Source organism: Amborella trichopoda, chromosome 4 (assembly GCF_054954075.1).
Source record: "Amborella trichopoda isolate Santa Cruz 75 chromosome 4, AtrichopodaSantaCruz75HAP2 v2.0, whole genome shotgun sequence".
NCBI classification, from domain to species: Eukaryota; Viridiplantae; Streptophyta; class Magnoliopsida; order Amborellales; family Amborellaceae; genus Amborella; species Amborella trichopoda.
Genome location: NC_142339.1, coordinates 30582804 through 30610448, shown reverse-complemented (window position 1 = coordinate 30610448; position 27645 = coordinate 30582804). Strand labels below are relative to the sequence as shown.

The 27645-nt window shown below is 39.0% G+C and overlaps 1 long non-coding RNA gene across 1 annotated transcript; it reads right to left on the bottom strand.

Moving 5' to 3' along the window:
- Positions 1–1265: 1265 nt before the first annotated feature.
- LOC105421905 (uncharacterized) lies at positions 1266–5885 on the bottom strand. The gene is made up of 3 exons (XR_967184.3): positions 5490–5885; positions 1841–1903; positions 1266–1614 (listed from the first exon to the last, which is right to left on the bottom strand). It is a non-coding gene; the product is annotated as an uncharacterized LOC105421905 (long non-coding RNA).
- Positions 5886–27645: the final 21760 nt, after the last annotated feature.

The following is a 27645-nucleotide window of genomic DNA, read 5'->3' as shown; positions in this document are numbered from 1 at the left end:
ATTTGTCAAAGAATGATCTAAAGAGTTCTGAGAGATACTTGAGAGATGATAAGAGAGAAGATCAAGAGAGAGCAAGTATAGATGATGAGAGAGAAAAATTAATTTGCCCTGAGTTTTGGCTCCGTCCAGATTACCTTTCACAATTAGGGAATGGGAGACTTGAGCAGATATTAGAGATGATGAGAGCGAATAGAATCAAAAGTGTGCAAGGGTAACATACTAATTTAGCCTGGACTTTGGGTTTACTCCTGTTAATCTTTTGCAATTGCTGAAAACGCAGTAAAAGATTAGAAAGAGAAAGGTCAAATTATGGCTGGGTACACAATAATTTAGCATGAATGTTTGTTTGGTGCTGATGACATTCCCATTGGGGATAGAGTAAATTTTTTGTAGATGATAGTGTAATAATTACAGAGAGAAAGGTCAAAAGAGTGCAATGATGCAACTTAATTTAGCCTTAAATGGTTGGTTCAATGTCGACCATGTCTCCCTTATGAGAGAGAATCTTTGGTAGGTAGCACAAAATTGACGAGAGAGGAGACGGTCAAGAGAGGACATGAGCACAACTTGTGCGATGGGTAGATTTGAGCAGACATTAGAGAGATCAAGAGCGAGAAGACAGATCAAATAAATGCAAAGTTACGATTTTATTTGGTTTGAATGTTAACTCAATGCTAATAATGAGATCGAGATTTTTTTCAGTTCTCTTTCCATTGCTACAATTTTTTTTATGATCTTAATAACCTTTTATTTTCTATTTAAGAAAATTTTTTTTGGAAAAGAGAACTTCTGCTAGCTATCATCCTTTATTGAGAAGATGTTCAACAATCAGTGTTGTTTACTTACTCTGCTCTTTTCTTTCATATGCACCTAAGTTAATTGGATTTTCATTTTGGAATGCTTATTTCCGTACTTTGAAAATCTCATTACACACACGGTCCATCTCTATTGCACGCCATGATATAATCTTGCAACTAGTAACAAATAAACAATGATATAATCTCGCAACTGTTACAAGATGTTGTCGTATATTAAGTCGAACTACACTTCCTCCCCTCCCCTGTTCATACTAAACAATATATGATTTGCTTCCTCCATTTTGTAATAACTGGAAATTATTGAAGTTGCACAAATGGATGTGAGTGCCTCATTGAATGAAATTCTTTCTTCTTTCTTGCTCTCCATTAGTAATTACCAAATCTAAAAAATAAATTCCGAGAAGAGAGAGAGAGAGAGCAAGAGAACAGATGTCCGGACTTCAAGCATTGTGCTAAATAATCCTGTATTTACTCTTGAATCATTTCCATACAACACAATCACCACAATGACCACACATGTCCATTACAATACGGCATTTTACCAAAAGATGATTCTTTACTGTCCCCATTTCCATACAACACGATCACTAGATTCACCACACATGTCCATTACAAAACTTCACTTTACCAAAAAAATGACTCTTTACTACCCCATTTCCATGCAACACAATCACCACAACTATGGAGTGTATAACAAAAAATAGCTCTTGAACTATAGCAAGGAGCATGTAACAAAAAATGACCCTTGAATCTTTTGCAAAAATTTACCGCATCTTCTGTGGAGCATCTTTTCGGCCTGCAACAATAAGAATAGTCTTGATCTATTACACACTGAAATAGAGGAGAATAGTCTTGATCTTTTACCAAAATGCACAGTGATAAAAGCATGGAACACATGGAGAGAGACTGAGGAGAGACATGCAACATACAACCTACACATGCAACCATATATACAACATGAAAGCATACATGAGTACATAAAATATTTCATACATAGATGCATAATACATAATGCTGCTTACCATCAATGCTCATGTCCCACGTTCTTATGGGATCGAATCTTACAGTGGACTTTGGAAATAACCCTGTAGTAAGAAAAGAAATTGCAATATTAGCATTTCAGAATGCATTCACAATGAATAATATCATATGGAAATTCTAATACATCTAGATTGAAAAGCTTATACAATTAAAATTCAAAAGAATCTAAAGGTATGAATTACTACTTTTCACAAATGAAGGATGAACAATTTCTTCTATCATGCCCACTGCCCTAGCAAACTGCACATTTCCTAGACTTTTCAACTGGCTTCCATCCCTCTGATCGAGCTTTTTTTCTTGCATTTGTCGGCCGTCCCTTTGCCCGTGCTCGTGCTCGTGGAGGATTAAGGACATTTTGGCAGTTATAACTTCCATTTGGTGTGTCACTACAACTAATAGTACTCCTCTCATCATTGACATGGCTCATGGTATCAACCAGTGGACGTCGCTTACAACCGAATTTACCATCAACCTCTATCATGTCATCGTGTATTAAAGATATTACAAATTCATGAACCTCCGCACTTTTTGACGCACACTCAGCGAGGTATTGAACAGCTTGCAAGACATCGTTATATTGAATGGAGCATGGTAGCGCTGATGTATCACGAAGTTGTTTGCCACTTTCCTCAACAAAAACCCCTCGCTTTATGTCCTTTGACCAACGGCTCATTATGTATTGTGGAGGGATTTCAAAAATACTTTCCATCATAAAAATCTTCAACACATGCCTGCAAAGAAGGCCCATCTTCTCATATAAGTGACAATTGCAAGAAGCCATCTTCTCATAGGGATCGAATTCAACTAAGTATGATCTAGATCAAGTTCCCATATCTGCCACCTTAAAAGTGGCAAGCTGTCCATTTTCATCAACTAACTCACTCATAAAATTCATACAATTGGCAACCGCTTCTACAAATATCTTCAAAATCTTTTGAGTATAGATTTTTGATGCCTGTGACTCAAATAAAGAAGTTGTTCTTAAGATTTGAGTAGTTGTAATGTCTTTTAAGTCGTTTTCTTTTTCTTTTCGTACCTTCTTATCTTGCAACCTTTGCACATATTTCCAATAATGTACATAAGCTTGTTTTGGATGTCAAGTACATCTTGAAATTCTTATTCATCCCTTCGCTTCTTTGGGTAGAAGTCATACCGACTGTGAACCTGTCAATCAAGTATGCATCCACCCATTGCACGTGACAACTATAAAGCCTATTTAGCCATTCATTGCTTTCCAACTCATATTTGTCAATAATTAATTTCCATCTCAATTCAAATTCTTTTACTATTGGGCTAACTATACAACTCTTGAAGGTATCTTAAAAAGAAGGATGCATGCGCAAGACATGGCATAAATTTTCTTTAACTTTCAAAAGTATATGCCACTTCTAGTAATAATTCTCACTCTGGTAAAAAACTTGTCTCACTACGGCTGAAACTGCATGGTCTTGATCAGTAAGAATAACACCCAGTTGTTGCCTACCCATTGCTTTTAACCAATTTTAAATACCCAAACAAATAATTCTACCTTTTCATTAAATATGAGTGCAAGTCTAAAAAACGTTGTATTGAAATGATGATTTACACCAAGTATGGGTGCACAAGACATACTAAAACAATTTGTTTTGAATGTGGTATCAAATGTAACCACATCAGAGAAGCATTGATAGGAAACTTTACATGTGGCTTCTACCCATAAGATGTTGAGAATGTGATCGTCTTCATCTAACTTCAATCTATAGAAAAAATATGGGTTCGATTCTTTCATTTTATAGAGCCATTGCATAATTAGACTACCATCTTCTCCTCTTAGTTTTCTTCTGGTGCTAACAATTTCATTTTCAATGTCCTTTTGTGTACATGCGACATTCTTGATCCCTCCAGCTTGCTCTATAAATATGTCATGAATATGTCTTGGCTTAACCATTGTCGAACTCATTGAATTTATCATAAACTTTGTGGCACTAGACAATGTTCGATGGCTGCGAATTAGATGAGCGTTTCTTGGACTGACTAGAGCGTGATTGTGTTCATCAATAAATATAGTCACAACCCACTCATTGTCTGCTTTCTTACTCAGTCCCAACGTACCCACACCTTGATTCCTGGAGTTCCTTTCCACTAACCTGATCTTTTACTTTGCGAAATCCTTCCTTAGAGCAATTCATTTCTTTATCAATCCTTTGACCTTTTTTATTATGGGTAGTGCCCTTACGGATACCAAAACCTTTGGCCAATTCATAAGCCCTATAGTAGTCAATTGCATCGTCCTTTGAAGAAAGCTTCATTCCTACACGGGGTACATTTGTTTCTAGGCCTTTGGTTGAGGAGTCATGTTCTCCATCTTGCATTTCTATGAATTTTCTAGAAGGGGTTGCAAGATAAGGAACCTGCTCCATAGGCTCATTGGTGTCCCCCATGTTGTCTACAGTTGTGCAAGTGGGAGATGACACACCGTCTAAAACGGTGTAATCCATCTAAGTTTTTCAATTGATCCTACATAAGAAGACAAACTATATAAATATATGTATTCAAACCTTTATATAAATACAACAACACTCATTAGACAAGATAGCCCATTTGTTAACTATTAAATTTTTATTGCTTCCATCATAGGATCAACCGTATTCAAAGCAATTGTAGACAATATAGGTGACACCCTTATTAATGTGAACTTAACTCTCAAAGTAATGTGTAAACATATCAAAATGTGCCTACAATGACACATGGATAATGAGGCAGTTGATATTTGACATATCAGAATTTTCTTGCAATAGCATGTGGATAATAAAGCATGCAAACACGAAAATTAGAGGGCAAAAATACATCAGTAGAAGGATTCGACAAGGCAATGTTGATTCCATTTAAAATACCTAGCTACTTAGAAAAGCATAAAAGTCATTTTCAAATTTTAAAAGCCATTTAAAATACCCAAGTACATGAATGGTGAACTTTTGTATAATTTGAATCAACAAAACATGGCATATATGCCACCTTGTCTATGTAGCATAGGTAGTACCTCTATGTATTGCTTCTCAATAACAAAATGGCTTAAGAAAGTAAGTTCCAGACTACCAGATAAGAAACAGAGGCCATTGATAATTTTCCATAAGAGCAATTAATAATTCCATGCATTAACATAAGTTTGACTCATTTCCATAAAAAAGGCATCCAATTTGATCTATAAATTGCACTTGATTGTATCTGATAGACACAATTTCATAATGCATTCACAATAAGTAAAGAATTTCATAATACATTCTATTGATACTTATGCAATTAAAATCCAAAAGGATATAAAGGTATGCATTACTGTTTATACATAACCCATTATGTAAATGAAGAAGATATCCACATAAAAGAAGAAACCTAAGTATTAGTGTCATTCAATCTTTTAATTGTGTAGAGAGAGAACATAGAAACAACAGCAACAGAGCTGAAATACAAGAACCTAATAACACCCAAAATAGAAACTCATACATAATCCTAATAAACACACCAATGAAATCAAAATCACAATAAAAACTAAAAAATAAGAAGAGAGCACAACAAATAGCACATCTGACTAAGAAACAAAAACAATAAAGATCCCTAAAAAAAAGCCCTAACAAAAAGTGGAGCTTCCCATACCTATTTCTGTGATTTTTGGTGTTTATACTGTGAGAAAGGGCTCTACTGTTGCTACTTCTTCTGTGATTTTGTGTGAGAAATGGCTGCCACGATTAAACGGATTGGGCTGCCAGGAGAGAGAGAATGGGTTTTGTACGTAGCTCACGTAGGGATGCTCTTTGAAAAATGGCTGCCACGATTAGAGGGGTTGGGCTGCGAGGAGAAAGAGAGGGTTTCGTCGAGAGAGATGGGATGCTCTATGAGAAATGAGTTTTGTAGAGAGAGAGAGGCTGAGGAAAACCAGAGAAGTGAGGGGCACACGAGAATAATTTGGACTTTAGAGAGAGATTGCGGCATATAAGAATCATTTAGAGAGAGAGAGATTGATGAAAGAATGGAAGTTTGGGGGACATGAGCCAGATGGGTTTTTATGGGGGGAGGGAGAGAGAGATAGAGAGGCTCGCCGAGGGATGGGTAGCTTTTATCTGCACTTTTGGAGGACGTTCAGCTTCGATTTGCTCATTTAAAAGGGGGTGGAAGCAAGGGGTAGAGAGAGAGAGATAGTCACGGGTGGGATGAAGAAGAGAGGTCCGAGAGAGACGCATTGGGCAGGCGGGTTTTGTCATGGCCATTAAATTGGGTTTTTTAGAGCATCGAGAGAGAAATGGGAAAGGCAACATCCTTACCGTTGGTTTTTCCCGAACAGGCTCAGCCGATGGCATATTAAATTTGAGTATCAGCCGATGGCATATTAAATTTGAGTATGATTAAAAAGTCACAATCTCATTTCGTATTTGAATTTTATTTTATTTTATATTAATCTAAATCACTTAAAATCGTTCATTTGTTTCATCAAGTCGTACTTAATAAAAATATATAAAATAATAATTTATAAAATATAAATTGATAAAAAATACCCTTGAAAACTTTTAAAGATATTTTTAGTTAATTTATATGTTACGAATTATTTTTTTAATATTTTTATTAGGTGTACCTTAATAAGGAGAATGAATGCTTAAAATTTTAAGTAATTTGGGTTGGTATAAAAAAATAAAAATTCAAACACGAAATGAGGTCGTGACCTTTAGATCGGGCCTAGATTCAATCTTGGCTGTTGGCTGACATTGTACCTGTCAGTCCGTAGGTTGGGAAAACTCTTCCTAATGCCTATAGGCGAAAATGAACAGTGATTTCATCTAACCTCATAACTATCCCAACTTCATCGCACTGTCACAATTATCCGGTAGTGTTTCAATTTTAATTTATTTTTTACAAATTCAAATTACTTGAAATTTTAAGCGTGGGTATATCTTAGTGAGGCGCACCTAATAAAAATATGAAAAAAATAATTCGCAAAAAATAAATTGACCAAAATACCACCAAAAATTTTCGGTGGTATTTTGGTCAATTTATTTTTTACGAATTATTATTTTCATATTTTAATTAGGTGTGCCTCACTAAGTTGTACATACACTCTAAATTTCAGATTATTCTGATTAGTAGAAAAATAAAATAAAAATTGAAACACTATCGGACAACTGTAACCGTACGATGAAGTTTGGATGGTGATGAGGGTAGGTAAAATCACTATATATATATGGAAAATGTTGATATTAGCCCACTAGCTCGTATGAACATATGAGTTCATATGAGCTTAATGGTCTAGATTGAATCTGGGTTGTTAGGCTCATATGTTCATATGAGCTAGTGGGCTATATAGGAAAAAGTTTATATAAGGATGCAACCTTATAATGTAGAACTACAGATGCACCTCAAAAATCTATCGAAAAAGATTGTTTAATGTTTTAAAACCCTTTCTTTGATCATCTCGACATCGAGAGGTATGACCATGAAATAGCGTCGAGAAATGTGGTTTCAATACCGAAAATCTTTGTGATAACCTTAAATATATTTTCATCGTTAATTATAAAAAATATAAGCCCAATGTTGGCTGATCTGACGATCAGGACTGTATATCGGTAATATAATTTCAATATTTTTTATATAAATCCAAATGGTATAAAATTTGGAGCATAAACTCTTCTCATCAAGGCGCACCTAATAAAAATATTAAAAAATAATTCATATAAATAAATTGACCAAAATACCCTCGAAACATTTCAGGAGTAGTTTGATCAATTTAATTTATGCAAATTATTTTTTTAATATTTTATTAGATTCGACTATTTTTGACGAATAGACGCTTCAAATTTAAAGTATTTGGATTTGTAGACAATAACCTTAAAATTTAATTATGAAATACAATTGTGATAATTGAATCGATTCAAATTCAAACTAGCCCGTTGAGTTGACATGAGCTTTATATATAAGAAGATGCTAGGGTGAGCTCATTGGCTCATGGAACAGTGTAAGCCCAACGGGCCAGATTGAATCTGGGCCGATCTGACAGTCAGGACTGTATATTGGTAATATAATTTTAATATTTTTTAAATAAATCCAATATGTGGATGTGGGATATATATGTGTGTGTGTGTGGATAACAATATGAGGGAGTTCTTATGTATCCTTAGGGGTATTTGATGAAAGAGGAGAAGAAAGAAACCTAAGATTTCAGAAAGAAAAGATAAGAAAGTATTCCTTTTTCTTTTCTTTTTTTTTTGTTTTTTGAAGGAGCCCTTACTGAAATCTATGATGGAACCATTGAAGCCGGAATAATAAATTAGTTGTGCAAGATTCCATAGCTCCATTTTCGTACAACTTACCCTTGATTTTCTTTTATTTTATATTTTATCAAAGTAAGAAAGTACTTTTGTTTATCAAGATTGAAACTTGAATCTTATGTATCTTTTCTTTCATCTCCGCCCTCTTTGGATTCTTATGAATTCGGATCAATTGGACTATCTTCGTACTCCCATTATCTTTTTACTTCTTACCCTCATTGAAAAATTTCATTTCAAATGGAATTTCCTTTCCTTTACATTTATACATTCACTTAATACTTATTTACTTTACTAAATTCTTAATTTAATTTATATACATTTCTTAATATGAAATTGAATATTTCAAATCTGATTTACACCTATATCCTAATAGTATTACTATACTACTCTCTAATTAGAATTAAATTTCTTACTTTATAAGTAATAAGTAATTTACTTTACAGTAAACAATAAATCATAATATAAAATAAATATAAATAGATTCAAATTATAATAGTAATAAATAAGAAATTAATTTTATTTTTAACATAAAAGAATCAAAATATGATATTAATATTTTTAGATAATATTAATATTTGAATTAAAATTTTATTTTTCTATAATAAAAATAGAATATCAAGAAATTCTATAATCTAATATAAAATAGAAATAATTGAATTCAGAAATTCATTTTTTATAAATTAATTAATTGTAGAATTTCTTTTCTTAATAGATGTATTATTTTATATATATATATATATATATATTTGAAAAAGCTGGGATTAGCCCACTAGCTCACATGAACATATGAGCCCAACGGCCTAGATTGAATCTCGACCGATCTGAAGGTGACTACCTAATAAAAATATGTTTTCTACAAGTCCAAATCGTTTGAAATTTTAGGCGTGTGTTTTTATCATCAATGCGCACCTAATAAAAATATAAAAAAAATTATTTGCAAAAAAAATGACCAAAATACATCCGAAACTTATCGGGGGTATTTTGATCAATTTATTTCATGTAAAATATTTTTTTGATATTTTTCGAAGATTCAAATATTTTTGATGAGCACACTCCTAAAATTTCAAGTGATTTAGATTCGTAAAAAAAAAATTGAAATTAAAACACTACTGGACATCCATGATCGTCAGATCGGCCTAGATTCAAATATGTTCAGATGAGCTAGTGGGCTAATCCTAGCTTTTTCCATATATATATATATATATATATATATATATATATATATTAGAATAGAAAATATAAGGATAGATAATTTTAATATATAAAGAGAATTTGAATTTAAAAATTTACTTTGTATATAATTGAATAGAATTAATAATTAATATTAAAATGAATAGAATTCATTAATTAATGAAAGAATGAATTCTTATTCTTCATGATGAATGTAATTGTAAATAATGAATGTAATTGTAATGATAACAAAAAAAAGAAAAGAAATAAAAAATCAAATCATACTATGATGCAGACTAAGGCATTTCTACAAGGTTTGTCCCTCGAAAAAAAAAAGAAAAAATGAAAGTAAAAAAATATAGTAATTAGAATAGAATCATAGAGTGAAAGTAGATAAATGAGAAAGACATTAATATTCTTTCTATAATAGATTCTATAAGAGTGAAACAAGAACAAAAGTTTTTTCAATAACAACAAGGAAAGTATTTTAGGTTTTGAATCAGGTAAATCATTTGATCTATCATTCATTGGAACAAGAAGGACAATATTTTAGGTTTTGAATCAGGTAAATCATTTGATCTATCATTCATTGGAACAAGAAAAAGGAATGGCCTGGCCAGTACCTAGGCGAGGCTGGGGAACAAAATAACTTTCGGGCGAAATAAAAAAAAGAAGATGTATCATTTCTTTTTCGTTTGAAAATCTCGGTTTTAAGTTTCAAATTGTCATTTTTTATATAAAAAATATTTTTAGCAATCTTTGCTTCACGTGTCACATTATGAATTCTCCTTTTCCAATGCAATTTGGAGAGATGGCTTAGTGGATTAAGGTGTCGGATTGATAATCCCTTGTACGAGCTACTTGTACCGAGGGTTCGAATCCCTCTCTCTCCGTTCCCTCTGATGTTTGGGGATTTCTCTTTTGAATTCGAAGCCCGATCTTTTTTTCTTTTTTTCATAGATAAACGTATGAAAGAAATCAAATTTTAGGAACCAAGCAAATAAAAAACCTCTTATTCTTTATTCTTCATGCTGAGGATTACGTCCTGCGACATTAAATAGGAATCCAAAAATGAATAGAGAAACAAATAATATCACTACTGTGTAAACGAACACTTCGAGAGTAAGTATTACACAATATCCAATACCACATATCCCCTTTTTGACACCAAGAGCGGAAGAAATGAAGTTATTTCTAGAAAATAATTTGCAAGAATCTATTTGTAAAAGACTCATATTCCTTTATTAACAAAAGGATCTCGTCATGCCTACAATTTGATATTGTGTTCGACTAGAATTATTCCTCCATGGAGGATTCAAATTATAATGAGGAAACCAGACGATCGAGATTTATCACGGCTATCCAAAACGTTCAATATTTGAATCAAAAGTTCATAATGCAACACTTATCCCATCTTCTCAATTGTCAAAATCTTTTATCGAGAAAATTAGAAATTGATGTTTCTAAAGCAGTATCAAAGATCTCATCGAAAACTTGCAACAGCTTTCCAAACAAAGGCTAAGAGAAAAAAGAACTAAGGTACGACTGGCATAACATCTATGATTGGATTGAAAACAGTATAAGCCTCAGGCAGTTTCGCGAAGAAAAAAACACACGAATGAAGGGCAAAATGAAGACAAATACTATTCAAACTGAAGATAATAGGCATAAAAAACATTTTTTTTCTTGGAGATAATTTCATTTTTATTGATTTTTTGATACAAGGAAAAAAAAAAAAAAAGATAAAGAAGGTAGTCTAAAATATCATTCTTTGAACCTGAATCAATTCAAAGATCCTTCAATTGTTGAATTCAATTCTAATTCCCAATTATAATTCTAAAGAATCAAAATCTCAGTTTCATAGAATATCTTAATTGTAATTGAATTAATACATAATCATCAATGAATTCATTTTTATTCTACACGTGTTGAATCCGAGCAACAACCTATTCCATAGATATATGGGCTGGAATTCAGAAACAACCAATACCAATATTACTGTTTATTACAGTCAAATAGAAATAGAAATGGGGTGTGACCAAGCGGTAAGGCAACATGTTTTGGTCCCGTTATTCGATGGTTCAAATCTTTCCGTCCCATATCAATTCTATCAGAATTGATATCCTCTCTTTAATTAACATAAAAATCAATCTTCTATTTCTTTATATTTAAGAGTTTCATATTTCTTATTGGGTACAATGTGATTTAATCTGAATTTCTGATTTTTCTTTCTGATTTCTAATAATTCTTTTCTAAGTCATATCTTCCCTTCAATTTATTATATTGTTGTTGAGGATATTTCATATTCTACACTATGTAGATTCATTCTACAATATGTTATAGAATATGTTATATTAAGTAATATAAATATGAAACATCAAACATCCAGTAAGTACTAATACAATATATATATATAATACTATGGCTACATATATATAAATATATATGAATTAGATTATTTCAAATAAAAATATGTATTTCTATTTTCATAAAAAAAAATGTATTTCTATTTTCATAAAAAAAAATATGTATTTCTATTTTCATATTTATAATTTATATTTTATCAAAATTCAAATCAAAAAATCAAATTAAAATATAAATATATGAATAATAATTATATAATATTGTTTCTTTAATTGAATAATATTTAAGTATTGTTTTTTTTAACTGTTATTGCGCTTATTGCTTATTTTTATATCTTAGATTCTATTGTATCGTTGTTGCAATATTCAATTTGAATATTTATTTCATTACTTACACCAATAGAATTTTCATATCTAATAGTGATATAGAATGATTCTAATACATAATCCATATAATAATAATATAGTACGATAGAATAAGAATATTAAGATAAAAATATAGCTATGCTATAACTATTTAATATGTAAAATAACGTGTACCCGAGGGATCATACTGCCCCGATTCTGATTAATGATTCGATTGGAAAAGAAACATAGATTTATATTTATGTTAGGATGATAAAATTCGGCGTCTCGCCAATCACTGAAATATCTACAAAATCCTCGGTCTTCGAAGAAGTGTGGGATTGGTGAATATATCGCATCCCTCAGTCTATTAGTGAACCATCACTCTAGAGATTGTGAAAGATGTTCCACTAGAAATGTTCTTTTTATTACTTCGATTCATAGTCCTCAAAAAGTGGATCCCGCTCTAATAGCTCCGAATAAATCAAATACATGCATTAAGATACGAAGGCTTCTTATTCCACAACAACGAAAGCACTTTTTCATTCTTTCATATACTAGGGGATTCCACTTGGAAAAGAAGATTTCCATACTAATGGATTCGAGTCCATAACTATAGGTTCCAATGCACGTCTAAGGACCTGAACTTTTCCAGCATTTCATGGTATTGCCGAGCGCAATGCTACCGAGCGCGGCAGTCCAGGGGAACTTCTTCTCACTCTCATGATTGTGTGCATGCCTCTTGTGTGTCATGTGGCACATGCATGCCTCTTGTGTGCCATTTGTCTATTGCTTGTTGCCACCCCCCTTTTTTTTTGCTTATTTATACCCCCGTTCATACCCCACCATGAGTTTTGCCCTCTCTCACCCACATCCTCCGTCTCTAGACTTAAAGCCTTAAGTTGAACTCTTCCTTGAAGCTTGGCCTTTTGAAGGGAACTTGTGTGGGGGAACCATGGTGTTTCTTTTGGTGCAGGTAAGTAAATCTAGCTTCCATGTTTCCATGCTTTTGTTTGAGGCATGTTTATCTAGTTTATCAAGTACGAAATTCAAGCATGAACATGGATGTGATTGTGAATATGGGTGTAGATGTATGCCATTGAAATCTTGCTAGATTGTGCCCTTTTTCCAGAACTGTGACTCCCATTTGTGTGATACTTTGAGCATTGAAGACATCTCTATTGATTATAAAATTTGGTGGAAAAGTACCCTTGTGAATATATTTTAAGATGGATAATACTTCATGTTAATACCTCTTTTGATTTGAAATTTATTAATCATTTTCTGAAGTATGCCAGAATTGTGAAGTGAATTTCTAGAACTATTATGTGTTGTTGTGTGGAATTGTTCACTGACCAAAATGTATCAGAATGAGGTAAAACTACTTCTAAATAAAAGATAAATGAGCTATTCTAAATATAGTTCTAGAAGTATGATAAAATTTTATGTGGATTGGAAGTTATGACCATTTTTCTATGAGGATGTCACATTGGAATTTTTGCTGTGATGACAGGAATTTTCAGAGCTGTTATGTGTTATTGTGTGGAACTGTTCATTGACCAAAATGTATTAGAATGATGTAAAACCACTTCTATATTAAATGTAAATGAGTCTATTCTAAAAATTATTTTGGAATCATGATAAAATTCCCTATGGTTTTAAAGTTATGAGCCATTTTCTGATGAATCCCAAAATTGTAAAAATGAATTTTCAAGAACTTTATGTGTTTTTGTGAAGAGCTGTTCACTGACCAAATATATCCAACTGAGGTCAAACCACTCCAAAATAAAAGATAAATGAGTATATTCTAAAAATGGTTTTGGAACCATTGTAAAATTTTCTGTAATTTGAAAGTTATGCCCATCATTCTATGAGAATGTCACACTGGAATTTCTGTTGTGGAAACAGGAACTATACTCAAAGAATATTAAGCTTTAAACCAAAATTTCGGGTCACCCCCTTCACGAAAATTGTATTTTCATGAGCTGAGATTTTATAAAAGTGGTCTTGGGTATAAATGACTTCTGAATATCATGTTATGCCCCTAAAGGTGGACTATGTTCACTGGAAACGCCAAAGAAATAACCTGATGATGCCTTTTGAGCTAATGAGCTCGATGATATGTGTGCCTGAGTTGTGCTCTATTGTGATATGTTCTGTTATGATAAGACATGCTCTGTTATGAAATAAATTCATGAAATGAATTTATGCTTTGCTATTAAATGATGAATGTGCATGGTTGTAATAAGACATACCACAGATGTGATATGAAAGACTATGTAATGGGACATCCATTGGTAGTGTGATATAATATGATAAGAAATGTATGAGGCACTATGCAACGGATCATCCGTTGGTAGTGTAATGTGATATGATGAGAAAGTTGTGCTGACAATTGAGATCTTTCCCTGACTCCCGATGATAGGAAGGGAGTTACGATGTGAGTCACATGGGAGGGTCGCGCCCCCCAATATGAGTGTATGACGCTACGCAATGGGTCATCCATTGGTGGTGAAACGCCCTCCAGCTAGAGAACAAATGAGGGTCATCTCTTGCAAGGCCATTGCCTATCAAAAGCCCCAAAGCGGGCTGGGGACTGTGTGTGTGTGAAGGAATTACGAAATGGATCACCCATTTGTCATTATTTTCCCTCCTAAGTGATGGTAGAAGTCCTAAGCAATGTGATTGGATTGGCCAGATAGATAGGGCTTCTACTTTGGGAGTAGGCGATATTAGGATTGCTTGTGGTTGATATGTGTTTGCTTGATTTATTGATATGTTATTTTGTTAGTGATGGAAATATTTGATAAATTGTTATTTCATATGATATCTGATATCTGATTTGTCATTGCTTTACTATAAATTATGCACTACACACTAGAAGAGATGATTTTGATACATGGCTCATGTTTTATAAGAATTGCATGAAACCCTAAGTATTGTTATGATATAATGTTCATAGGTAGGAAGGCATGACAACTTGATCTATTTAGGAGGCTTTACAGCTCACTCTTTTATCTTTCATCTATGTAGAGCGATAGTCGAGGGTGGAGGACGGGTGGTTTGGTGATCGTGGCTGACGGTTGGAGTTCTGTGCTTTTTGTGGAAGTCTTTTTTGAATGTATGTTTTGGGTGGCAGTGGCCATATAGTTCTTGGCTATTTTGAAATCATGTAAATGTTATTGGGCCTTTGAAGCCTTGAACATATTTGTAATACTTGTGGGTCTCTTATTTATATATATATATATATATATATATATATATATAAAAGTCTTTTTTGATTGTATGTTTTGGATGGTAGTGGCCATATATAGTTCTTGGCTATGTTGAAATCAAGTAAATGTTATTGGGCCTTTGAAGCCTTGAACATATTTGTAATACCTTTGGGTCTCTCATATATTCCTATATATATATATATAGTCCCAAACTTGGTTATCCTGTTTTTCTTTTATGGTTGTGTGATTGGAGTTTTGTTTTTCTTTCATGGTTTGCTTTGATTCCTTTTTCTTAAAGAGTTGAGCATACTCCCACCTGACTGGCATTCGCTACCTTTGATCGCGGTTTTGCACCCTGTTGCCCTCTGGCAAGTACGGTAGGGGGTAAGGGGTGGGGTCGTGACAATGTATGGTATTAGAGCAGCTAGGATAGGATTCTTGACCTAGGGAGTCTTAAAAGTTCCTTAGGGTGTTTTTTTTTTTTTTAGGCTAGTAACTGGGTGTTCCTATTTTAGGTCAAAGATGACAAGGACTCGTGCCAACGATTCGATCTCTAGTAATGGGAACACAGAGGCCTTCGAGGAATTCTTTAAGAAGCTCGGGGCCATGACTCAAATTATGAAGGACTGTATGCCGACCCCGGTTGCTTCTGCCCCAGACCCGGCAGATAGTGGACTGATTGAGAGGCTTAGGAGACTTGCACCCCTAGCATTCTCTGGACATGGAGGATTAGAAAGGGCTGAAAGATGGAGGTGGCGAGTAGAGAAGATTTTTGAAGTTTTGCATTGGTTTGATGAGCAGAAAGTTAGGTTGGGAACCTTTATACTGGAAGGGGATTCTGAGCATTAGTGAAGCTCGGTGAAGTAGTCCTGGGTGGAGACAGGGACTGCGGCCACCTGGGAAAACTTCCTAGTGGCGTTTGATGAGAAGTATTTCCCTAATTCTGTCCGAGAGATGAAGGAAGTTGAGTTTATTGATCTACAACAAGGGAGACTGTCTGTAGAACAATATGTAACCAAATTTGTAGAGCTCTCTCGGTATGCGCCCCATATCATCAACATAGAGGCGCATAAGGTGAACAAATTTAAGAGGGGCCTAAGGCCAGATATCAGAGGAAGAGTAATGTCAGCCAGCCTTAAGGTGTTCTCCCCATTGGTGGACTTAGCTATGAAGATCGAGAAAGATTGTGAGGAGCTCCGATTGAGGAAGGAAGGGAGAGTAAGATCTGCATCGTCTGGAAGTTTTGGGAGGAAGACTCGGCCGCCTCCTAAGGGAGACTTTAGGAGAAGGGCTAATCAGGGCAATATGAAAACTCAAAAGACCTTTCCGGGAAATGTGAGGGATAACTGACCCCCGACCTGCTCATATTGTGAATTGAACAACCACTTTGCGGCTGAGTGCTACAAGAAGTCAGGAACTTGTTATTGATGTGGCAAACCTGGCCACTTAATCAAGAACTGCCCAGTGACGAAGCCCAAGGACACACCAAAGACTCAGGGTCGGGTGTTTACACTTACAGAGCAGGAGGCGAAGGCTTCTACCTCAGTGATCCGAGGTAAGTTCTCTGTTTGTGGTAGAAAGGCTAGAATTTTGATTGACCCTGGTTCCTCTCATTCTTTTGTTGTGCCTCATTTTTCAAGTCATATAAATGTTGATACTTCACTTCTTGACTGTACTTGAGTAGTGTGCACACCTGTGGGGGATTCTATGAAAACAGATATGGTATACAAACAGTGTGGGGTTTTGCTAAAGAGGTGTGCCCTGCCCATAGACTTGATACTTTTAGATATTCAAGATTTTGGTGTTATTTTGGGCATGCACTGGTTGTCCACACACCATGCCACTGTTGACTGTTACAATAAAATTATGAATTTTAGAAGCCCTAATCGACCCGAGTTGCATTTTGTTGGTACCAAGGATGCTCCCCCTCTACATTTTATTCGGCCCTTGGAGCTCATCGTCTTTAGGCTAAAAGATGTGTCTGATACTTAGCCTATGTGGTAAAGATTCGGGATGTTCAGTCCAAGTTAGAAGAGATATCACTTGTAAGAGAATACCCAAAACTTTTTCCCGAGGAGTTGTCCTCTTTGCCTCCAGTTAAAGAGATAGAGTTTGAGATAGATGTGGTCCTTGGTAATGCTTCCATCTCTAAAGCCCCTTATAGGATGGCCCCAACAAAATTGAAGGAGCTGAAAGAGCAATTGCGGTAGTTGTAGAGAAGGGGTTCATCCGACCCAGTGTGTCGCCTTGGAGTGTGACAGTTCTCTTTGTGAAGAAGTAGGATGGGTCCATGAGACTTTGTATAGATTATAGATAGTTGAATCAAGTAACAATAAAGAATAAGTACCCTCTGCCTAGGATTGATGACCTCTTTGACCAGCTTCAAGGGGCGCAAGTGTTCTCTAAGATCGACCTCCGTACGGGTTACCATCAATTGCGTGTCAGGGAGGTAGATGTTCCCAAGACTGCATTCAGAACCCGATATGGCCACTATGAGTTTTTAGTAATGTCGTTCGGATTGACTAATGCCCCAGCTATTTTCATAGACCTAATGAATAGAACTTTCAGACCCTTTCTAGATGATTTTGTTGTGGTCTTTATTGATGATATTTTGGTGTATTCGAAGATCCTAGAAGAGCATGAGCAGCACTTGAGAGTAGTCCTTTAGGCTTTAAGGTCAGAAAAGCTGTATGCCAAGTTGAGCAAGTGTAAATTTTGGCTTCCTAGTGTGGCCTTCCTTGGGCATGTTATTTCTAAGGATGGGGTTGCGGTTGACCCTTCTAAGATTGAAGCTGTACCCAAGTAGGGAAGATCGACAAACATGACAGAGGTCCGTAGTTTTATGGGGTTAGTCGGCACTTTGTATAGGGATTCTCGAAGATAGTACTCCCTCTGACCTGTCTAACCTAGAAGAATGTGAAATTTGTGTGGTTAGATGACTGTGAGAAAAGCTTTCAAGAGCTAAAGAAGAGACTGACCACGGCTCCGATACTGACCTTACTTGAAGGAAATGAGGACTTTGCAGTTTACACCGATGCCTCTCATAAAGGGCTCGGATGTGTACTTTATGCAGGGGGGGAATGTGATTGCATATGCTTCCAGATAGTTAAAATCGTATTAACAGAATTACCCAACCCATGATTTGGAGCTTGCGGCTATTGTATTCGCCTTGAAAATCTGGAGACACTACCTCTATGGAGCCCAATTTAAGATGTTTATGGATCATAAGAGCCTCAAGTATCTGTTTTCCTAGAAGGAGTTGAACATGAGGCAAAGGAGATGGATGGATCTATTGAACGATTATGATTGTACCATCCAATATCACCCTTGTAAAACTAATGTTGTAGCAGATGCTTTGAGTAGGAAGCCTGTGATGTCAGTGGCTCATCCAATCCCGAGAGATGAAGTTGTTAGATGATGCAGTGGGATGGCATCCAACTCTACCCCTTGGTGATGGGGTAAGTATGATAGCTTACATAAGGGTAGAACCCTAGCTTTTTCAACAGATCCGGTTGGCACAAAAGAAGGATCCCCAACTCATGAAAATTTTAGAAGATATGAAGCTGGGAAGGAGAGACGATTTCTCTATGAGCAGTGATGGCTCGTTGAGATTTAGAGATTGGATTTGTATCCCGAACGATGAGGATGTGAAGAGAGCTATCTTAGAGGAAGCTCACCGCTCTTGTTATGCTATACATACTGGGAGTACTAAGATATATCAGGACCTGAAAAAAACTTTCTGGTGGAATAACATGAAAAGGGAAGTAGCAATGTTTGTTTCTAAGTACTTGACATGCCAGCAAGTGAAAGCTGAGCATCAGAAACCTGCAGGGTTATTGCAGCCCTTACCCGTGTCGGAATGGAAATGGAGCACATTGCTATGGACTTTGTCTCTGGTTTGCCTAAAATGAGTTCTGGGCATGATAGCATTTGGGTCATTGTGGATCGGCTGAACAACACTACCCACTTCTTGCCAATCCGCACGACCTACGCCTTGGATAAACTGGCACAATTATACATCAAAGAGACAGTGACGTTGCATGGAATACCAGTCAGCATCGTCTTCGACAGGGACACTAGATTTACCTCTAGATTTCGGGCTAGTTTACAGTCATCCTTGGGGATGAGACTTGCTTTTAGTATTGCCTTGCACCCCAAGACTGATGGACAATCGGAGAGAACCATTCGGACTTTGGAAGATATGTTAAGGGTTTGTGTCATTGATTTTAAGGGAAGTTGGGATGATCGTTTACCTCTGATTGAATTTGCCTATAACAACAGCTTCCAAGCTAGTATTCAAATGGCACATTTTGAGGCCCTGTATGAAAGAAAGTGTAGGTCACCCATTTGTGAATGGAGGCTTTTAGGGCAAGAAAGTTTTCAGGTGACCTCAGAAAAGATTGATTTAATTTGAGAGATGCTCGAGACAGCTCAGTGTCAGCAGAAGAGTTATGCCGATAACCAAAGAAGAGACCTCGAGTTTGAGGTGGGTGATCAGGTTTTCTTGAGGGTGACACCAACTAAGGGAATTATGAGATTTGGCAAGAAAGGGAAGTTGAACTGGCGTTATATTAGACCTTTTGAGATTCTAAAAAAAGTTGGAAGCGCGGCATATCGACTTTCCATACCACCCGAGTTGGTGAACATCCACGATGTCTTTCATGTATCTTTGTTAAGGAAGTACCAGCCTAACCCATCCCATATTCTGACGTAAGAACTGGTTCCGATCAGAGAAGACCTGACCTTCATCAAGCAACCGGTTGGGATACAAGATAGAAGGGTGCAGGTGTTGCATAATGAGGAGATCCCTCTGGACCGTGTTTTGTGGCAGTACCATTCACGGGAAGAGTCAACCTGGGAATGGGAAGATGAGATTCGGGATAAGTACCCCCATTTATTTGATTAGCAGAGGTCTGATTTTGGGGAAAATCCTTTTTAAGGGAGGGGGGGGGGGGGGGGGGGGGAGGGTTGATGTAAGGACCTAGATTTTTCCGGCATTTCGTGGTGTTGCCGAGCGCGGCAGTCCAAGGGAACTTCTTCTTCTTCTTCTCTATCTCATGTTTGTTTGCATGCATCTTATGTGACATTTGTCTATTGGTTGCTGCCGCCCCCCTTTCTTTTTGCTTATTTGTACCTCGTTTCACACCCCTCCATGAGTTTTTCCCTCACTCATCCACGTCCTCCCTCTTTAGACTTAAAGCCTTAAGCTTGAACCTAGCCTTGGAGCTTGGCCTTTTGAAGGGAACCTGTGTGGGGGAACCTTGGAGTTTCTTTTGGTACATGTAAGTAGATCTAGCTTCCATGTTTTCAGGATTTTTTTTTATGAATGTTTACTTAGTTTATTAATTATGAAATTCAAGCATGAATATGGATGATTGTGAGCAGACATTATCCATCCAAGCACAACCGGTCCTTTGCAGCATCTACTATGGGCTAGGAGTTGTGTCTATGGGAAAGGTGATGAAGGAGGGAGCGACATAGTGGATGGCGAAGCCTTCCCAGGGGACCTCAAGACGCCTTTCCTTGTCCACTATGTATATGGCTGGCTTGGGGCTTATTTCTCGGACACCTACCTTCGAACCAGAGAATTGGAGGAAACGATGTGCCCGATTCTACTGAGGATTGCTAGGCAAAAAACAATCTTCCATACTCTTGGCCACACGCGTAGTTTGTTTTACAACGACCATCTCCACATGATGAGGCCCTCCTTCCTGATAGGAAATCTCACATATCGTGCCTTTATTGACGAGCTGGGCAAGAGCCTGGACAGTGCTCCTACCACTCATAAGGAGCTGATGTATATGTTGAGTGTCAGGGGCAGAGTTCTTGCCTACCGCACTGTTCACAGTGCGAAACTCAAGGCATATTTCCCTCATAGATTTGATCAGCAGCACGGGCTCGATCAAGGCTACCCATTCTTCGTATTCTTTGAGAAGCAGCATAGCAAGGCGGCTCGCTGGAAGAAGAACCAGTTGGGAACCCACCTGAAGAATTGGCTCTCGAGGCACATTCGCACAGCTTAGGCCACGTGCTTGGAGTTCACAGAGGTCAATAAGTTTGTGCTACCATATTTCGGCAAAAAAGTGCGAACGACTAAATCCCATGAAGTTTGGTGGCGAATTACCAGTAAGTGGTATTGGGATGTCGGCCACTATTGAAAAGGGGAGAATTCTCGTTGGAGCAAGGAGATGAGGCAGAGGAAGATGGCAGGGACTCCTCTGCTGGGGGAGGTATTCACCCTGGGCTTTCCCTAAGACTGGCGCGTCGTTGGGCGGCCTCGCTAAATTGTTGTGGATGAGTCTCCTCCGCGGTTTCTCAATATGGAGAAGAGTACAGAGAGCATTTTTTGACAACCTCTCTGCAATTTCAAATGGAAGGAAGGCCGCAAGGTCCCGGGGTATGAAGGGCATCGGATCCAGGATTTGAATGAGTTGATAGTGAACGGCTCTCATAGCAACCTTGCTGGTGGCTCTTCTCGAAAGGGCACTCCTGAAACTGTTGCACCTTCTCAAGAAAAGGGGAAGAAGCGGAAGCCGACTGCCCCGACCGTCCCTCATGCACATGCTCGTTGGGCTTCGAAGCGTAAACGGCCCAAGCATCAAGTGGTCCGAGAATCGGCAGGTGGCTCTTCGTCGGCTGCTTCTTCGGAGTCATACGTGTCTCCTACTGCTTCTGTATCATCCTCTCCTCTTGAGGATTCACCTTCTCCTTCACCTAAACCTTCTTCTGGCTCTCCCAACGCTCAAGATGGTGTCTCTGATCCCACTACCCTAATCGAAGATGCTTCGGATTGGGAAGTGACGTTCGTGGCTGAAGGGGAGGGCCCAGTCCCGATGGAGGTGAACGGGGCTGATGAGGCTGACCTTGATGAGGTGGCAAAGGTGGAGAGGGCCTCTGGAGCTCTGGAGGTTGTTGTGCCTATCGAGGAAAGGGAAGCCTTGGTAGTGCTTGTGGCAATAGAAGAGGGTAGTTTCCCAGGGACTGACGAGTGCCACCCGAGCAATAGGAAGTTGTTTCAAGTGATGTAGCCATGGAGGATGCAGCAATAGTACATCCCCAGGGGTCAGATTTTGAGGGCCCAGAGGTGGCACCCTTGGCTGCAAAGGACGCAGGTCTTATGGGGGAACCCGTGGCTAAAGTGGTCGTCGTGGAAGATAAGGGCGAAGAAGGTGTCAAACCTAATGAGGAGGAGATGACGGTTCAAGAAGAGAGGGAAAAGGGAAAAGGGACTGGCTCTAAAGGGGCTCAAACCGCTTTGGGGCATATTACGATTGCTTCAAAAAACGAGGGGCTAGGAGAAGAGGCTAGCCTTGGAGGGCCCGAGCCTGCTAATGGTGAGGCTGACAAGCCAGGTGAGGAGGTTGTGAGGGCTGAGTAGGTTGATATTGGGGCCCCTTCCGCGCCTGCAAATGATGAGAGTTGGGCTTCATAGTCCCTTAGGAGGAGCCAGCGACTCTCATGGCTATAATCCCTTCGAGTTTTGTCGCGGAGACTGAAACTCTTCTTGTTGTAGTGGCCTCAGCAGCACTGCCTAAGCCTAGCTTAAGTGGGCTGTCCGGCATAATGATGGACATGCTTCACTTGGGCCTGCAGCGGCTAAAGGGTCTACCTCTTACTGAACTTAATGATGCAATCTAGCAGTTGAAGCAGATCGCCGTTGCAGGGGGAGTACCATATATCGTCCCTTACTTTGATGGCATCGTAAATGAACTAGAAGGATGGAGAACAAAGGCCTTGTGCGAAGAAGCAACTGCTCAGCGGCTAGAGGGCTCGTAGTTACCCCCTTTGGAATCCTCACTTTTGCACTACCATGAACTGGTAGAAACTCAGTTGCAGCAGAGGCATGTTGCAGTCTCTCAGAGATCTGACCTTGCTGAAGAGGCCATTGTTAGGATGGAGAACAAAGGCTCTGAGGGCAAATATGTTAGGGTTGACGCAGAAGCTTGACAAGCTAAAGAAGGAGACTATGGCTTGAGAAGCAAAGAACAAGGTGCTTCTTGATAACATTTTGGCCATCAAGTATTCCTTAGGAGAAGTGATTGCCTTGATGGAGCATGAGGCGGAATTGGTGGCAGGGTTGAAGAGCGAAATTGAGCGGGCGAAGGCATCGACCGCAACATATAGGGGGAAGATCAATGAAGCAATTGTTTGATTTTGATGACGCCTTTTTTTTTATTTCTTCTTATTGTAAAGAAAATAAGCTTGTAATGCCCTCTTGATTTATGAATGAAACAATTCTCTTTCTGTGTGAGGCATGTCTTTTATTCTTCCTTCTCTTTTTCATTGCTTCTACCCTTTCACCTTGCTTCTCTTTTTGCAGCTTGCCGTGGCTTTAATGACCTCGAATGGGGGAGCAGTTGCTTCCTCACCCCTTAGTGTTTGCTTGGACCGGGGCTCATAATTCATGGTTCTCATGATTTGGTGAGCCTGTTCACTGTAAATACTTCAATCTGGGGGAGCCTTGGCTTCGATTTGAGGTACATTGCTTTTGAGCTCGTCATAAGTCTTAGTCTCAGGGACAAACTCCTTCAAGTGCTGTGAAGCAATGCACATAACCTCCAACGGATTCTGGAGGCTACAAACATCACTTCTCAACTCTGTCATGGGGTCTTGTTCCTGAGAGCCGGAGGGTTGACTCTTGTTCACCTGTACCTCTTCAGGACCCTCTGCGAGGTGTAAGACCTTCTCTTGACTGTTGTTGATCCCCTTGTTCAAGGAGGATGGAATTTGGAGTACCCTCCTTGGTAGTTGGTGTGTCAATTCTGCTTCTAAAAGAGCAATGGGGACATGCAGAACCTTTTGCTAGTCCGACGTATAGGTGACCCTCGGTGCTGGAAGGTTTACCTCTAGGCCTTCCTCAGTCTCAGGAGTTTCTTCTAGCTCACCATTTTGTTCTAACTAATTAGAAGTAGAGGGGGAAGCTTTGTCTTTGGGGGATGACAGCATGACCTCGAAGAGGTGGCAAGGTATACTTGGGTAGATAAGAGTCAAAGGGAGGATCTTTCCTTATCTTTCCTCTTCTTTGAACATGTCTGTGATCATTCACCCCAGATCTTCAACATCATCATGAGACAAGGGTCATGTCTCTCTCACAGGCTTCCAATCATTATCCTTTGACGTTTTCAGTGTTGGACGGTTAGTGAAATAATACTTAGCGTCGACATAGTGAGTCTCGGCTATAGGAAATAGTCTCTTATCATCATAGACCATGTGTTGTCTCTCATCTTGGCTATACTTGAAGCATTGATAGAGAGTGGAAGGAACCACCCCCTAATTGTGAAGCCAAGGGCGGTTGAGGAGGAAATTGTAAGACGTATCAATGTCGATTACATGAAACTGAGAGTAATCATTGAGGTCATAGATCTTGAGGCAAAGACGAATTGTCTCAACCGGCTTTTCTCCTGATTGGTTGAACCCTTGCATGGTGATGTGGGTAGGACTGAGGTCATCAAATCCTAATCCCAATCGGGTGAGGATACTTCTTGGGATCAGGTTGACTACCGACCCTCCATCCAACATGATCTGGTTGATAAGGCAGGTGTGTAGTTCACCATTCACGAAGAGAGGGCGGTTGTGAAATTTGCCTCCCAACTGAAGGTCATCTTCAGAAAAGGAGATTGCCAAGCACCCACTTTGGATGGCTGGGTCAACCTCAATAGGCTCCACTTCAGTTTTGTACACCTCTGGGGCCATACGATAGTCTTTAGACAGCAGAAGGGCATCATAGATACTTACAAGGGCAAGAAGCTTTCTCAAGTGCCCAATTACATCGTATTTCACTTTATCCTCATTAGTCTTCTGTGTTCTTGATCCAGTCACTGGTGTAGGTGGTAGGGTAGGCTTAGGAATAGGTTTTGGTTGAGTTTTGGTTTGTGACACTGGCTGACTTTGTTGTTTAGCCCGTGCGGTTTGGGTTGATGGGGAGGCAACAGGTATTTTTATTAAGGATGTAAAGGCTTGAGGTTGAGGCTTAGAGAAAAGTGAAGGATCAGGAAACTTGAGGACCTTGAGTTTTTGAGGTGTGGCCTGTAGCTTCCTCCTTGATCTCAGGTTCATTTACCTTGTGCTGGATGATACTTCCAAGATCTGCACAATATGGGAGGCCTCTTTGGAAGAGGATCTCGAAGATGACTTGGTTTTAGCTCAAGCTGACCGGGCGTCAGTGATTGACAAGAATCCAGTCGCTTGGGTCAACATCTCTCTTAGACGCTTCTGCTATGACTTGCTGAGGCTGGTGCCTTCGAGCTTTCTGTTTAGAGTGTCAAAGTCTATGCACTGTCGAGCTGCACCTGTGGAAGAAATAGAAGAGGAGGTTTACGTCGTTGCCAAAATTGGATGTGCGCAGGGGGTATTTTAGGTCTTGCCCCAGCTCTAACTGTTGTGGGGTGCTTTTAGATTCATCACCATATTGGATGACTACCGATTTTTTGATGACTCAGGGATGTTTGTCTGTTTGGACGACAGGATAAGGTGAGTTGCGCCTAGGATGAAGTCCTGTAAGGTTAGCAGTGGAGGAAGGGGCCTGAGAAATTCTTTCTCGACTGGTGGTTGAGGAAGACGATTCCTTTGACGAGCTGACCTGGGTGCTTGTCTCATTCTGGATCCTTGAGGAGGTGTTTGGTCCACCCTATTGGGCTAATGATTAGTCCAAGCATGGTGGACTACCTCACGCTTTAGGGATTTGAGCCCACTTCGTCCATGATAAACTTTCTAAGGCTGAGAAGTCGAGGCCTCTGAAGGGTCCAGTGTATGCTCTTAGGGGACCTGTAGCGGGGTTTCTTCTTGGACGTGAGTGACGGCTTCGAAGCGCACTGAGAGAACAGCGTAAACGATGTGGCTGTCTTGTACTTTCTGAGTGATTATAGCTTCGAACCCAGAGCATGCTTTCAACTCGTGGCCCCATACTTGGTGATATGGGCATCAGAGTCTTTCCGTTCTCTGGGCAAGACACCTCGGCTGCCTGGTAGGCTTGGAAGTGATGAGACTCTGTTGGAGCATCATCTCAAAGAGGGGCTACAGAGGGTCTAGCTTAGTGCTTCCCTGAGCTTACGTCGGGAGTTGTTCTTGCACTGGTGGAAGAGGGACTTGAGGGTGTCCTTTTGGGTCACCATAGACTTCTTGGAATTGCTACATCTTCTTTGCCTAGAGCTCATGAAAGCCAGTGCATTCACTCAAGTCATGGCCTTGTATTAGGTGATATGAGCACTAGAGATTCTCAGTTCCTGGAGGCAAGAACTTCGGCTGCCTTGTCTGCTTTGGTGTGATGTGTCCCTCTTCGAGCATTATGGAAAATAGTGCACGGAGGATAGAGGGTTCCCCATCATCTTCTTGGATTGTCACTATGTGAGCAGCCTCGGCTGCCCCGAACGCTTTCTTTGACTCTTAGAATCTAATCCTTGTTAATAAGGGCTTCGATAGTGTCTTTGAGCTTCTAGCAGTCCTAAGTGGGGTGGCCTACTTTCCTATGATAGGCACAGCACCTCTCGTGTGTCTCCTGTCCAGCTTATTATGGAGTGTTGACCTCCGGCAGCTAGATCATGTTTTGCTCCAGTAGTAGTTGAAGAAAAGCAAGAACCCACTCCTTATCGAAGGGGTACACCTTATTCTGGTGTTGGATCCAGAAGTCACTTCGATTTATCTTTTTAGGGGGCGGGACCTTATTGTAAGACTGCTGCTTGCCCCTGGCCTGAGGCGGCTGTGCCTTGCAGAGATCCAAGGTTTGAGGGGCGACTTTGTTAGTGTCAGTCACGGTGACAGCCACACTGACCACCGCTTTTTACTGGTTGCCCCAACTGTTGGAGCGAGAATCCGTGCCGGAGGGTTGCTCATGAGATCCACCATGGTGCTGGGACAGACCCTCAATATGAACTGCTTTAGAGATGAGCTCTGACATGGAGGCTAGATTGGAGGCCTCGACATGCAGGGTGATCTTGGGCAGCATATTCTGTATACAGGTTTGAACTGCTTCTTTTTCAATCATGGGAGTGACATGAAAGGCTGCCAACTCTCTCCATCGGGCGATGAACTTATGAATCGGCTCACCAGGGTCTTGAGTTAGAGTCAGAAGCTCGATGGTCTCCACGTTCCTTTGGACTTTGTAGAAGCATTGGTAAAACAACTGCTCTATTTCATGCCAGGTGTGCACCGAGTTTGGAGGTAGTCAAGCATACCACTGGAAGGATGGCCATTCGAGAGTCTCGACAAACTGACAGAGGAGGTGTCGCCCGTTAGTTACCGTCTCTTGACAAGCCTCTTGAAAGTAGTATGCTGGTGAGGGGACGTAGTACCGTCGGACATTGGGAGATTCCCTTTTTGGTAGTTTAGGGGAAACGACACCTGGTCGATGTATGAGGGGTATGGCGTTTGGTAAAGCGGCGCCTGCTGCATGCCCAAGACCTTATTC